Source organism: Dendrobates tinctorius, unplaced genomic scaffold (genome assembly GCF_039654945.1).
Source record: "Dendrobates tinctorius isolate UK_male_01 unplaced genomic scaffold, ASM3965494v1 ptg000085l, whole genome shotgun sequence".
NCBI lineage: Eukaryota > Metazoa > Chordata > Amphibia > Anura > Dendrobatidae > Dendrobates > Dendrobates tinctorius.
In genome coordinates, this window is record NW_027361753.1 from 4,990,031 (window position 1) to 5,005,864 (window position 15,834).

A 15,834-nucleotide genomic window follows, 5' to 3' on the forward strand; every position below is an offset into this window, starting at 1 on the left:
GAGTGGCAATCTCTAGCCTGCTGTCCCAATTTTGTTTGGGTTAATCCCCCTGGCCAAATTTGATGCCAAGGACTTTTGCAGAGACTTTGGGTCCTGGAAGGGTGTCCAGGAGATCAAAACCAGGATCTCCTCCTTCCAGCCAGTGACTCACACTTATCCTGGTTGATCTTGGACCCGGATGCCTCCGAGTAGCGATCTACCTCTGACATCAGCCACCCTGCCTCCTCGTGAGAGGAAACAAAAACAGTGACATCATCGGCATACGCCACCACCCTCAGAGTGGCTTCTGGTGCTGCCCGGTCCATGCCGATCCCGGCCAACGGTCCACGCTCCACTCTCCTAAGAAGTGGGTCAATTGCAAACATGTACAACAGCGGGCTCAAGGGACAACCCTGGCGAACACCAGATCCAACCTCAAAAGAGCTGCCAATCCCCACGGCAGGCCATATCTCAGAAGAACAGACCAGAGGTACTCATGATTAACCTGATCAAACGCTTTTGCCTGGTCCAGTGACAGCATGTACCCCTTCCAGTGACCAGCACTACCCTGCTCCACTGCCTCCCGGACACCGAGCACAGCACTAAATGTACTGCGCCTTGGAACAGAGCAATGCTGGGCCTCTGAAAGGAGTCGGGGTGCAAATTTCACCAGCTGATTAAACAGCGCCTTTGCCAGAACCTTCTTGTCTGCGTGGAGAAGCGCTATGGGACGCCAATTCTTAATGCATGATAGGTCCTTACCCTTTGACAAGATGATCAGGGCAGACCTCCGCATTGACTTTGGCAGAGTGCCCGAGTAAAGACACTCATTGAATACCTCAGTCAAGAGGGGAACCAAAGCGTCCTTAAAGGTCTTATAGAAGTCAGATGTTAAGCCATCTGGACCGGGTGATTTTTTTTTTGGGCAACCCTTCAATTGCCAACTTAACTTCCTCTTCCCTGATAATGTCTGTCAAAACGTCAAGAGAGGGGTCTACCCCTGGTTCAGGAATGGCTTCAGCCAGGAAAGCCGACATCACATCTCAATCAAGATCCCTCTTCCCCAAGAGGTACGAGTACAAGGATTTGACAACCTCCAGGATCCCTGATCTGGATCGCCTCAGGGACCCCGTAGTGTTGACCAGTCCTGTAACACTTTACTATTCACTGACATCTTGCAGTTTCTGTAAAGGTCAGGTGAGCAGTAGTGTTGAGCATTCCGATACCGCAAGTATCGGGTATCGGCCGATACTTGCTGTATCGGAATTCCGATACCGACTTCCGATATTTTTTCAATATCGGAATTCGGCATCGGAATCGGAAGTTCAGTTGATTGACGGCCTGACGTCATCATGATGCGCGGTGTGTGCGCATCATGATGCGCCGTCATTTCGGGCCTTCCGGGGGTCTCTGCCGGCCTGCCGGGGGGCTGTGCCGGCCTGCCGGGGGGCTGTGTGGACTGCCCGGGGTCTGTACCGGCCTGCCGGGGGGCTGTGCCGGCCTGCCGGTGGTCTGTGCACCCTGTGGGGGTCTGTACCGGCCTGCCGGGGGGCTGTGCCGGCCTGCCGGGGGGCTGTGCTGATGTCCGGGGGTCTGTGCAAGCATCGTCCGATGGGACTACAAGTCCCATCGGGCGATGCCTGCTACCATGACAGTGATTGACACATTAGCCAATGATGGGACAGTAGTAGTCCCATCATCCGGCTAATGTGTTAAATGTTAAAAAAAAAAAAAAAAAAAAAAAAAATACTACATACATACTACATGCATGCTACATACATACTACATGCATGCTACATACATACTACATACATGCTACATACATACTGCATGCTACATACATACTACATACATACTACATGCATGCTACATACATACTACATATATACTACATACATACTACATACATACTACATACATACTACATGCATGCTACATACATACTACATATATACTACATACATACTACATGCATGCTACATACATACTACATATATACTACATGCATGCTACATACATACTACATGCTACATACATACTACATATATACTACATACATACTACATACATGCTACATACATACTGCATGCTACATACATACTACATACATACTACATACATACTACATACATACTACATGCATGCTACATACATACTACATGCATGCTACATACATACTACATGCATGCTACATACATACCACATACATACTACATGCTACATACATACCACATATATACTACATACATACAATACATTCATACAATACATACATAGACATACAGTACATATAACATAGAGTAACATACTTACCAATACTTGTCACATTGTTCCCCGAAGCCATTGTCTTTTCCGGGATAAATATTAACATAACAAACCACAAAAATACTCACCCACGATCCGAAGCAGTCCACGAGTGTGTCCCACGACGATCTTGGGTAGAGAACTGCAGCATCAGATGATGCTGCCGTTCTCTACGGGCTGCAGGAATCCAATGACGGAAGGTAGGTATCCTTCCGCACTGTATTCCTCCGCCACTTAAAAAAAAAAAGTCCCTAGTCTCACTTTATGCCATTGCTGTGTGGGAATTTCCCACACAGCAATGGCATAAAGTGAGACTAGGGACTTTTTTTTTTTTAAGTGGCGGAGGAATACAGTGCGGAAGGATACCTACCTTCCGTCATTGGATTCCTGCAGCCCGTAGAGAACGGCAGCATCATCTGATGCTGCAGTTCTCTACCCAAGATCGTCGTGGGACACACTCGTGGACTGCTTCGGATCGTGGGTGAGTATTTTTGTGGTTTGTTATGTTAATATTTATCCCGGAAAAGACAATGGCTTCGGGGAACAATGTGACAAGTATTGGTAAGTATGTTACTCTATGTTATATGTACTGTATGTCTATGTATGTATTGTATGAATGTATTGTATGTATGTAGTATATATGTGGTATGCATGTAGTATGTATGTAGTATGTATGTAGCATGCATGTAGTATGTATGTAGCATGCATGTAGTATGTATGTAGTATGTATGTAGTATATATGTAGTATGTAGTATGAATGTAGTATATATGTAGTATGTATGTAGCATGTAGTATGTAGCATGCATGTAGTATATATGTAGTATGTATGTAGCATGTAGTATGTATGTAGCATGCATGTAGTATATATGTAGTATGTATGTAGCATGTAGTATGTATGTAGCATGCATGTAGTATATATGTAGTATGTAGCATGTAGTATGTATGTAGCATGCATGTAGTATGTAGCATGTAGGATGTATGTAGCATGCATGTAGTATATATGTAGTATGTATGTAGCATGTAGTATGTATGTAGCATGCATGTAGTATATATGTAGTATGTAGCATGTAGTATGTATGTAGCATGCATGTAGTATGTAGCATGTAGTATGTATGTAGCATGCATGTAGTATATATGTGTTATGTATGTAGCATGTAGCATGCATGTAGCATGCATGTAGTATGTATGTAGTATATATGTGGTATGTATGTAGCATGCAGTATGTATGTAGCATGCATGTAGTATATATGTAGTATGTATGTTGCATGTAGTATTTATGTAGTATGAATGTAGCATGTATGTAGTATGTAGTATGAATGTAGCATGTATGTAGTATGCATGTTGTATGTATGTAGCATGTAATTTTTTTTTTTTTTTTTTTTTTACATTTAACACATTAGCCGGATGATGGGACTACTACTGTCCCATCATTGGCTAATGTGTCAATCACTGTCATGGTAGCAGGCATCGCCCGATGGGACTTGTAGTCCCATCGGACGATGCCTGCACAGACCCCCGGAGCCTGCACAGACCACCGGCAGGCCGGCACAGCCCCCCGGCAGGCCGGCACAGCCCCCCGGCAGGCCGGCACAGCCCCCCGGAGCCTGCACAGCCCCCCGGCAGGCCGGCACAGCCCCCCGGCAGGCCGGCACAGCCCCCCGGCAGGCCGGCACAGCCCCCCGGAGCCTGCACAGACCACCGGCAGGCCGGCACAGACCACCGGAGCCTGCACAGACCCCCTGGCAGGCCGGCACAGCCCCCCGAAAGGCCCGTACAGACCCCAGAGAGGCTGTACAAGGGCAGGAAAGGGTTTTTCTTATTCCGATACCGGAAGTCCCATAGACTTGAATGGGACTTCCGGTATCGGAATCGGCGATACCGATACTTTTTTTAAAGATCGGCCGATACCATCCGATACGATACTTTGAAGTATCGGACGGTATCACTCAACTCTAGTGAGCAGTACTTCCTGTAATCCCTCTCAAAAACCAAAGATGCGTGTCTATCGTACTGACACCTCATGAGCAAAGATTTCACTCTGGAGATCTCCTCGCGGCTACGTCCAGTTGAGACAAGATGCTCGAGTTTCCTCCTCAGACCCTGATACAGGCGGTACCTGTTCAGACTCCAGAGGCTCGAGAGCTGGTGGAAGAATCTCGCCACCCTTTTCTTGAACATCTCCCACCACTCTGACTTACTACTACAAAGATCCAGTAAGGGTACCTGACTCTGAAGACAATCCTCAAAGGACTGTCTTATGTCCGCTTCTTCCAAGAGAGATGAATTGAGTCTCCAAAAGCCTCTTCCCATCCGGAGGGTCTCAGTAACATTCAGAGAAAACAAATTTAAACAGTGGTCGGAGAATTCCACCTCAACAACAGACACTGCTGAAGAGACAGGTTCCTCCTTTAAATAAAACCTATCTATTCTGGACCTTCAGTTACCTCTATGATAGGTGAACCTCTCGTAGCCTGGGGTGTGTCGAATGTGGACATCCACCAGGCGAGCCTCACTAGCTATACAATTAAGGGTGACACTATCATAAGTCAGCTTGTCTCTGGAACCTCCTCTATCTCGGGGCCTCGTGACAGTATTGAAGTCCCCTCCAAAGACAACCTGCCGACTTGTAAAAAAGGTAGGGCTTGATCCTCATAAAGAGACACTTCCGGTCCCACTTAGATTAGGGACCATAGATAGTTAATAAGCCGGAGCTCTTGTCTCTTCATGAGGACATCTAAGATCAGGCACCTCCCCATTTTTAACTCAATAACCCGTTGGCATTCCACTGGTGCGGTAAAAAGGACCGCCACTCAGCTGTATGGCTCGAGACCAATAGGAGGGCCCGAGTCTCCACTATCTCTTGGCTTTAAACACGTCTGTCATGTTTGGCAGTCTGGTCTCTTGCAAAAAGAAAATGTCAGCTTCAACACGGCTGAGAAAATCAAAGGCTGCAAATCTGGCTGTATTTGACTTTATGCTGGCGACATTAATGGACGCCAGCGTCAACGGAGTGGGTACCGCCATCATTGGAGATTGAGCTAGATGGCTTTCTACTTCCCACTCCCCTTATCCTCTGCCTCAGAGGAGGAATCCTTCCCCCCTCTTTAACGACACAGAGATGTCCATTCCCACGTGTTTTTCTTTTTGCTGTCCTTGTCTCCGGACTCTGGGCCAGACCCTCCCTCCAAGGACCTTACATTCTCAGAAAAAGGAGACTCGGCACCCCCTGTAAGCCCTGCCGAAGCTGGAACCTCACCCTCAGCTTCCTCCTCAGAGGAAGAGATGTTCTCAAGGGCTTGGAACTGGTTAGAAAGACCAACCAGAGGGGAGTCACTTTTTCCTTCCTTAGGTACCTTGGTCACAGCGGGAGAAGATGTTTTATCTCCCTCCTTTCTCTTCTTTATGCTTGTCCTCAATCCACTGCCTATTATCCTCATCCATACTTTCATAATGGGAGGATTCGGAGGCAGTGGCAGTTTCCTCCTTGTGGATCCTCCTGACCTCCTCATCATCCCTCAGGGCCTCAGCAGCAAGACTGGCATCCAGGACAGGAGTCACCTCAGTAGCCCGGGGCTCGCCCAGCTCCCTCTCATGCCTGCGCCTGTCTAGACGCCTCAGCTGAGCAGGCGTCTTTTTATTGCTTTTTCTCCTTGACCCCCTCAGCTCCCTCACCCCTGCTAGCTCCTTCCCTACCAGAATCAGCCTCACGGCTTTCTCCCACCGGGGTCACGACTGCATTAGTGAAGGAGTGAGGACAAGTCACCTAAGGCACCACAAAGGTGGCACCTAATCTCCACACAAGATGCAGCAAGATGGCCGATATCCCCACACAATGCACATTTCTGCACAGTGCAGTTTTCACTGAAGAGTGTGGGGTCACAGACAGAGCTTTGGTAGCCCCTGGTAGAAGACCTGGATATGATCCCTACCCAGGAAGGCAGATGGAATGTGGGCAACCATACTACCTGAACGCTTAAGTTTTACCATAAATGTCCAGGCCCCTGACCAGATACCATACTCGTCAACGTTTTGTCTTTGGCATCTCTACCACTTCTCCATATCGGCCAAGCCACGTCATGATGTCATTACAAGAAAGCGACTTGTTACAAATCATCACAGTCACTTTCTTGACTTGATTTTGGCGAGACACCGCCTGGATGGCAAAGTCTCGCCAGTCGGGCTCATTTTTTGCCAACTTATAATTCGACCAGAAGAGCTCAAGCCCGTCTGGCCGAACAAAGCTGACATCAAACTCAGTTGTGGAATAGGGATGTATCAAGGTGTAGATGTCAATAGACTTGAATCCCATCTTCAGCAGGAGCTCCACAACCTTAGACCTTGGAGGACAAACATCACTGCCCCTCCACTGAAGACGGACCACATTCCTATGCACACTACCTGTCCCAGTTGTCGGAAAGGACCACACTGTATTTCCCCCATTTTGCTCTCGGAAGGCCCCGAAGCCATGCCTCTCTATCCAGAAGGATAGATCAACCTCTTGACGCTCTATCATTAGTGATCTCTGCCCCTTCTTTAGAGCCCCCCAGGAGATGCTGCTGCAACATGCCGTCCCCAGAGCCTGGAGACGAGGTGGCCGTGCCACCACTGGGGGGCAACCAGACCAGTGACCACATCAACACCAACACGTTCATAACACCCTTACTCTCCACAAACCAGCAACTACACCACTAGACAAAAAATTTTCCACATTCATACTCCCCACCACATTCACTCGTGCTGGACCAGTGACAACAGGGGGTGACCTCAGCATCATCAGGCACAAGGGGCTCAGTCTCCTCCACAGAACTAGAGGCTACCTTACCCCTGTTCTTATGTGTGCCCTCCGCATCATAAATTGATATTCTCCGCTGCTTTATTGTTGGTATTGTGGCGCTCCTGAGGGTCCAGTCGCCATAGAGGTACTGCACCTCCTCCTGAGGTGTGGTACCCCACCATTCAGGTAAGGTGGAGACCCCTGACCACGCTCCAACACCTGCATCCCACACAACACAGTAGTGTAGCAAAGCACCCTTTGGTGGCTCCCTGCTTGGAACACGAAGCGTGCTGGGAGGCGGGTGGAGTTTAGTTTGCACTAAAGAGCGGGAAGAGGATAGGATATGGAGGGAGTTAGTCACAGGAGTCTGACGAGGTCGGACCTGTGCAAGGAGATCCCCTGAGAGGGATGAAAGAGGGAAAGTGCTGCAGCCGACCTCAGTGATCTGGGTCCGCTGGCACAGGAAAGGAACACTGAAAGAAAACCTGACTCTCCATAAGAAGGAAAGGATTAGTACGGAACGTGAGGAGAGAAAGAGAACAGGGGATTGAGGGTTAGAGGAGAACCCCTCTCAAGTTCTAGGCGCAAGTCCGGGGTCCGGTCCCCGAGGTAGTTTGGATACTTATGGTCCCGCAACAGACACCGGAGGAATAGAAGTTTGTCCTCACTTTATTCCCACACAAGACTTGGGGGCACAACAGCAACAAGATAGAGAGCTGGGACTTAGAAGCAGAGAGTCCCCGAAGCAGGCTACAGCTGTCTGCCTTACAAGTAGAGTTCATAGGAACATCGGACAGGAGGAACTCAAGTGTAACTCAGTACTAGGAGTACTTCACTTAAAGGCGCTAAGAGGGAGATGTTCAGAAGAGGCACATAAGCTGGAGGAGTGTTGGAAAGGTGTGCTTCATCTTGCCTGGAGGTTGGCTGGGCTCCTGATCCGGAGGACACGGCACCGATGCGGGCTCTTGAGCCACCACAGACTGTGAGTAAAGCTTTGGAACTACATTCCCTGGTGGCCTCCACTTATGCCTGTGCCAACCTGCCCAGCACTGCTACATCTCTTGCGCCCGACACTACACCATCTAAGTGTCGCTACATCCACTCTGCCCTGGGACTACAGCCCTGCCTGTGGAGGGCTATACCATCACTGCTACACCACACCATCTGTCCCAGAGGAACTGTCTGCTTAACTGTCTGCGTCGGCTTAACATCTACATTGCCGAACACCACAGGTGGGGTCACGACTTACACATTCACACTGAACATTTACAATGGGCGCCCAGGGCCACGGACCGGGTCACCGCTACTGTGACACTTCCCTAAGAGGTACTGGCCTGGAACCGAGTACCCCACAGCCCTGGGTGTGAGGGCGACCCAGTATCAGGCGCAGCGGCTGTGAGGCACCGCTGATCCTTTATATCAAGATCTTGTTGACCAGTGGTGCCAACACAAGATAGGACTTTGGGAGGACCGGAACTCCCAGCTCCAGAAAACCTCACACTGCCGCTGCTTCTCAACTAAGTGATCAGCGGCAACAGCGTTCAGGGGCACTGAAACTACCGAGGCTTCCCCCGACAGTGGGCTGCTCCCCCCTCCCACTGAGGAGCGTGCCACAGTATCATGGCATGACCGTATGCCTGTCGCAAGGCCGCCCTCACTGTCCAGCCTCTCAGCTGATGCACCTCCTGCTACGTCCCTGCTATTACAAGCAGAGATGGAGCTCTGTGCCTCACTACCATGCTTTGTAATCTCCCCGCGCCTTTGCACCGGATCCACAGCAGAACCTGGGCTGGGCTGGGCAATGGGGCTTATACAGCGAGCTGCAGACGACTCAGGGAGTACAGGGAGGGGGCATACACGTAGCTTACCACTTCCTGCAGCTTTGGCTTGGTCTTCTTTGCCTTTTTCTTCTGACCCTCAGGTGCTTTCTCTGGTAAATCGTCACCAAGATGGAAGTTCTGAAGGCACACTGGGGACTCCAGGAGCTAAATATCCACAATTAGAGCCCCTGCCTTGCCGCTGTTGTCACTGTCATCCTCAGAGCCAGCAGAACTGTGAACAGATGTCAGAGTCGCTTGTCCTGTAGGGAGCTCCCTGCACATGGCCTGCGGGTGACTTTACAGGCTGCCACAAGGGGTTTTCTGCTGGTCATCATCCTCATCATCATCCACCTGGCTCTCATCTGCCTTTGCTCTCTGGTGTTAGCCATATCTCTGAATCTGTCTTCATAGAGCAGTTTTTCTTTAAATGGTCCACTTTTCTCTCTAATAAAAGCTTTTCTCACCTCCAACTCATTAATTTTAAGCTTAAGTCTCTTTACCTCCGCCTGGAGTTGGGTCTTCCTGGGTTTGGAGGCACCTGCAGCTTTGGCGCTTGTGCAGCACAGCTCCTCCCGAAGCCTCCTGATGGTCTTGCTCGCCTCTTCATACTCACAGAGGTGCGTCATGACTCGGGAGCCATAGGTGGACACAGACTCCCTGGGGTCTCTAAAGCCCCCAACCTTCTTCAGTGAGGTCGGCTTCACCTCCGTGAGCATTCAGCTTTCCTCCGGAAGCACCACCATCTTGCACGCTTCTAGCAGGCTTCTCCTCCATGGTCTCTGCAGATTTGGGAGGAGTAGATGCCACATTGCTGAGACTTTTGGTGGAGCGTCTCACCGCCAAGTCCTCTGATGTGCAGGCCGGTTGCTGGTTTCCTCTGCCCCCCACCGGCCTGGTCTGGGACTTGGCTCCTTCAGTCATCCCAGGAAACCCACTCCCCCTTGGGTAAGAGAGAGAGAAGGTCCCCGGGTGGAGAGGTGGTGGATCTCTGGAGCTCAGGAGCACACAGCAGGATCAATAGCGAACACACCCTCAATTAGCACAGCGAGCAACAGCTGAACAGAGCTGAACTCACTATTCTGCTGGTGCAGTCACTGTGTACATACATTACATTACTGATCCTGAGTTACATCCTGTATTATACCCTGGAGCTGCACTCACTATTCTGCTGGTGCAGTTACTGTGTACATACATTACATTACTGATCCTGAGTTACATCCTGTATTATACCCCAGAGCTGCACTCACTATTCTGCTGGTGCAATAACTGTGTACATACATTACATTACTGATCCTGAGTTACATCCTGTATTATACCCCAGAGCTGCACTCACTATTCTGCTGGTGCAGTCACTGTGTACATACATTACATTACTGATACTGTACTGATCCTGAGTTACATTCTGTATTATACTCCAGAGCTGCACTCACAATTCTGCTGGTGCAGTCACTGTGTACATACATTACATTACTGATGCTGTACTGTTCCTGAGTTACATCCAGTATTATACTCCAGAGCTGCACTCACTGTTCTGCTGGTGCAGTCACTGTGTACATTACTGATACTGTACTGATCCTAAGTTATATCCTGTATTATACTCCAGAGTTGCACTCACTATTCTGCTGGTGCAGCCACTGTGTACATGTAAGGAGGTAGCAGGTCCCCTCAGTTGCACCCTCTCCTCCTTCCGTGACCCCCCCCCCCCGAGCACTTTATGTACATATGTTAAGCACCTGTATGTTTTATGTGTAATGTAATGTATGAGCTTTAATTGTTATACCTTGTATTGTGCATGTTCCCTTTTAATGACTATGTATAGTGTCAGGGACAAGAATGGTTAAAATAGGGGCTGGGCCAGCAGCAGTAAGGGGGCTGGACCTGCAGCCACAAAGAGAGAGGAAGATGCTGCCTCCTCAGAACTGCCCAGTACGTTAGACAGGGAAGATGTGTTTCACAGACGGGGAACTGCCAGACTCCTCGGACGGAACAGGTCTGTTGCTCTGGACTTCAAGGACTTCAAGGACCTCAAGAACTTCATGGACAAGGAGGGGTCCCGAAGACTACAAGGCTAAGAACTGCAATGCGGGCTGCAGGATTCTGAAAGGGCCCCCACTTCTGAAGGGGTTATCCCCGGTGTATGGAATTCCACTAATCCTTGGCTGCTGCAACTGCTGTGGGTGTGGTTGGAAAGTGTGACAGGGAGAGAGTAGGAAAACCAGTGTTCTACTCGTGCCTTACTTTCTCATCACTGTGCAATAAAAAGTTATTTTCCCTGTTGGATAGCGGCCGCCTTCCGGACCCTTATTCGTCTGGACCGCTGTGACCAGAGGAGAAGGTAATCTGTGGGGAAAGAACTGTGTTGTACCCATCTGTCTATGTGCAAGGGACCGGGGTGCTCACTGAACGTGTGCTCAGTGGACTAAGTACTGTGCCTTTAAATAACTTTCCACAACTACCCCCCTGGTTGCTATGTGTATGGTGTATGAGAAGCATAGTAGCAATTCTCCACCAAAGTTTGGAAATGTCTCTCTATCTTCTAACTAAATCCAGCTGTAACTGTTAGGAAAGTCTCCTGAACTGGAGAATGGGATCTGCTCAAGGACGAAGACCTGGAAAAGTTTTAGACATGAGCACCAATCTGATAATAGGGTTCAGTTTCGTCAGCTGTGGCTTAGATATGAGGGGGATAGGGCGCCCACACAAGAAGTGAAAATGAAAGGAGGCATCTAAGCTCCTTAGTCTTACACTTGTTGGTTCCCTGGAGTATTCAGTTCTCACTTCTGAAAGCAATCATGCACCTGGGAGTTCTCAGCGCCCCTACGATCCTCCACCCCATTATCCCAGACCCTAGATAATATGCCTTTCCTAGATTCTTTGGTTTTTGACTATGTGTCTGTTTCTCTCCTTGTTAGACAAGAAACAGAATAAAACATCTGCTGCGAGCACGAAATTCAGCAATTCTACCATTATACTGTTCCGCACTTTCCTGATCACTTTCTATTGGCTGAGAACATGGATACATTTGTATTCACTCAACACAATGCTCTGTGAGCGAATCAGCCCGCAGACTGGCTCCTCTTCTCAGCAGAGAGCGGGATGGTCAGGATTTCTGCTTCTGAACATGAATAATTGTTCTCATTCACTGACAGCAAACACAGATTTTGAAATCGGTGAGAAATGTAAAACAAAGTATATTAGAAATACGTAGAATATAGAATTCAGCAGCACAGCATTGACTTTAATTCATTGGCATACCGCTAATAGCAGCAGACCATGTGACCGCTATGGGGTCCGTGAGTTTGGGGGGCACCAGGTTCAACCCCAGCCCAACTTTCAGTTGTATCTCCATTCCTGGATGCAGATTTGTAACAACCTGTATTTGTTGCATTGCGTATATTTAAACCATCAGACGTCTCCCGCTATAATGGGGTCTGTTTTGCTTCCATTGGTGTATCCATCAAATGCAGCACACTTTAAGAATCCAAATGGCCCCCATTATATTAGTCTCCTTGACAGTCCTTGGGTCTGACACTTAAAATATAGGACGTCAGGGATGAATATTGCTATTTTTTCCTGGCATCGTGTAAATGGTCCACAATGAATGATTCCATATCTAATTATGAAAACACACTCAATGTTGAGCCTCGCCTCTAAAGTGCACCACTTTTTTTTTAACTTTTGATGGCATTTTTTGGTAACAATTCTAGTGGAAGTGATCGTCAGATCTGGTTACTAGAGTTGGATAAATATATTCGGAAACGATTGCCGAATCCGAATTTGCCATGTTCGTGCCATATTGGTACAATATTCTTGCCGAATGTATGTTTGACGATTGTTTCTGAAGATATCTGCTCATTTCCACTCCCATTCACTCCAATGGCGTTCGGCTGTGTTCGACGAATATGGCAATTACAATATCTGCCGGCGATTGTAATCCGAATCAAATATTAAAAAATTTGCTCAACTCTACTTGTTACCTAACCCATCGAGGTGGGTTGCGTTAGGGGTCCTGTTATCTTAGTCCCTGACCCATTCCTTTGTATAGGGGCTGAGGGTTCATGTGGAGGGAGCACCATCGGCTTCATCTGTCAGCAATCCCTGCTTACAAAGACAAAGAGCTCGATCTATTATTGCATTTGTAACTTTTGTTTTTTAGTGTTTTTGCCATTTTTAATTTGAGCCAAATATTTCTTTTTAATTGACACCTTTTTTACCGTCTATTTTATGTGGTCGACTTGGTGTTTTTATCTTTGTCGCTGTGGAACAACAGAATGTAGTCGAAGGACTTGCGACATTTCAACTAAAGGAGTTTTTCAGAGCATATAAAAAAGAAAAGTAGTAATTTGTGTTTATAGGTGTTCCAGATGACGGCGTAATAACACAGAGGTTATGAATTTTCAGAATCTTGGCCAATTCTGTTGGGCCGCACAGTTTTCCTCATTCCCACATCGCTGTTTATCATAAGGTGTATGATCGTGTTGCATTATCCTGCTTTTCAGACGTCACTCTGCTACTGACTGCCAATGAAGGATTTTCTACATGACATGTGAGTGAAACACAATCCTTTTCCAGGGACAGATAGTAGAGGGGGTGGAAGCCAGGGAGAAGTGGACAACTGACGGAATCCCCGTAGTGCACAGTGCATACACTGGGAGGACTCATAAGTCTGAAGACACTCTAAGTGTGAGGTCAAGCATTGGCTGCAGAAAAACAGCAACAAAAATGCAACTTGTGAACATAACCTAAAGCACTATTCTAATAGTGCGGTTTTAACTACGGAATTCATGCTCTTTTACAAGCTGCTTTGAACTGCTGCTCTAGCAACAATTCATTCTCAAACACTATTTACAAGCACTCTCCTTGTGTGAGCGTCTCTGCTCTCCTTCCCCCCATGTTCAGACAGTGAAAAGTGTTTGTAACCGGTATTTGAGAAAGTATTCTTGCTAGAGCAGCAATTGAGTGTGCTAACCGAGTGTCTTCGGCGTGCTCGAAAAATATGTTCAACTCCCTGTGGCTGCATGTCTGGCGGATGCTCAACAACATCAACACGTGCAGGGATTGCCTAACAAACAGGGAATCCCTGGGCATGTGTTGTTGCTGTCAAACAGCAGCAAGACATGCAGCTGCGGGGACTCGAACATATTATTCGAGCACGCCGAAGACACTCGGTTAGCACCCGAGCATGCTCAGGTAACACCTTATCTGAGCACGTTCGCTCATCACTAGCGACATGCCTTCTCAGGGCCGCTGAGCTCACTGATTGGTTGCTGTGTTGCTGACATGACGTCAGCACTGAAACCAATTACAAATATGGGGAGCGGTATAGGATATTCAGCGCTAAACTGGGGAATAATGGTGAGTAAGGTGGGGTTTGCATTTTGTTTGTGCCCATGGACTGGTATTTTCTGAAAGAGGACAACCCCATTATAGCAAGACTAGTCGCGCTGTCAGCTGCGAAATGGATACAGTTGTATCTAAACTAGACAATGCTCTGTGAGCTAAATCGCACAGACTTTAGACTAATACATTGTAGCAAACTACTGTAGCAAACAGGTTTAGTTCCCAGAGCATTGTCTACAATGGATAAAATCGTATCCACTTCTTAGTCACAGAAAGGTTAATTCACATTTCCAGCCTTGGATTGTAGTAGTGAGATATTAATCCAGGTACGGCTGAGCAAATATTTATCTGTACTTTCCGTTCCATTTTTTAATAAATAGATCATTTCCCCTTTGAATAAACATGTCAGCATGCCGTGCCAAATCTGGGCAAATTACCAGAACGCACTGAGCCCTATCAGTCCGGTCAGTCAGTGTTCACACACACACCTGTGTTTGCTGTATTCCACACATATTTTCCCAAGAACTCACCTGGACGATAATCAACTTTCTGAGTCCTTGACAGACTAAAGATCCCCAAAGGTTCAGCAAAGAGAACAACTTTTACAGGTGACTTTGGAGCCCACCACGTCCCACCGGGTTCTGCAGTGGGGAAAAAAGTATTTAGTCAGCCACCAATTGTGCAAGTTCTCCCACTTAAAAAAATGAGAGAAGCCTGTAATTGACATCATAGGCAGACCACAACTATGAGAGTCAACATGAGAAAACAAATCCAGAAAATCACCTTGTCTGATTTGGAATCATTTATTTTGCAAATTCTGGTGGAAAATAAGTATTTGGTCATTAACAAAAGTTAATCTCAATATTTTGTTATATATCCTTTGTTGGCAATGACAGAGGTTTTCTGTAAGTCTTCACAAGGTTGGCACACACTGTTGGTGGTGTGTTGGCCCATTCCTCCATGCAGATCTCCTCTAGAGCAGTGATGGTTTGGGCCTGTCGCTGGGCAACACGAACTTTCAAATCCCTCCAAAGGTTTTCTATGGGGTTGAGATCTGGAGACTGGCTAGGCCACTCCAGGACCTTCATAAGCTTCTTACGAAGCCACTCCTTCATTGCCCTGGTGGTGTGCTTGGGATCATTTTCATGCTGAATGACCCATCCACGCTTCATCTTCAATGCCTTTGCTGATTGAAGGAGGTTTGTACTCAAAATCTCACGATACATGGCCCCAGTCATTCTTTCATGTACACGGATCAGTCATCCTGGTACCTTTGCAGAGAAACAGCCCCAAGGCATGATGTTGCTGCCCCCATGCTTCACAGTAGGTATGGTGTTATTTGGATGCAACTCAGCATTCTGTCTCCTCCAAACACGACGAGTTTTGTTTCTACCAAACAGTTCTACTTTGGTTTCATCAGACCATATGACATTCTCTCAATAATCTTCTGGATAATCCAAATGCTCTCTAGCAAACTTTAGACGGGCCTGGACATGTACTGGCTTAAGCAGGGGGTATCCCCGTGTGGTTCTGGGATTTTTGCTCACCATTCTTGTGATCATTTTGACCCCACGGGGTGAGATCTTGCATGGAGCCCCAGATCGAAGGAGATTATCA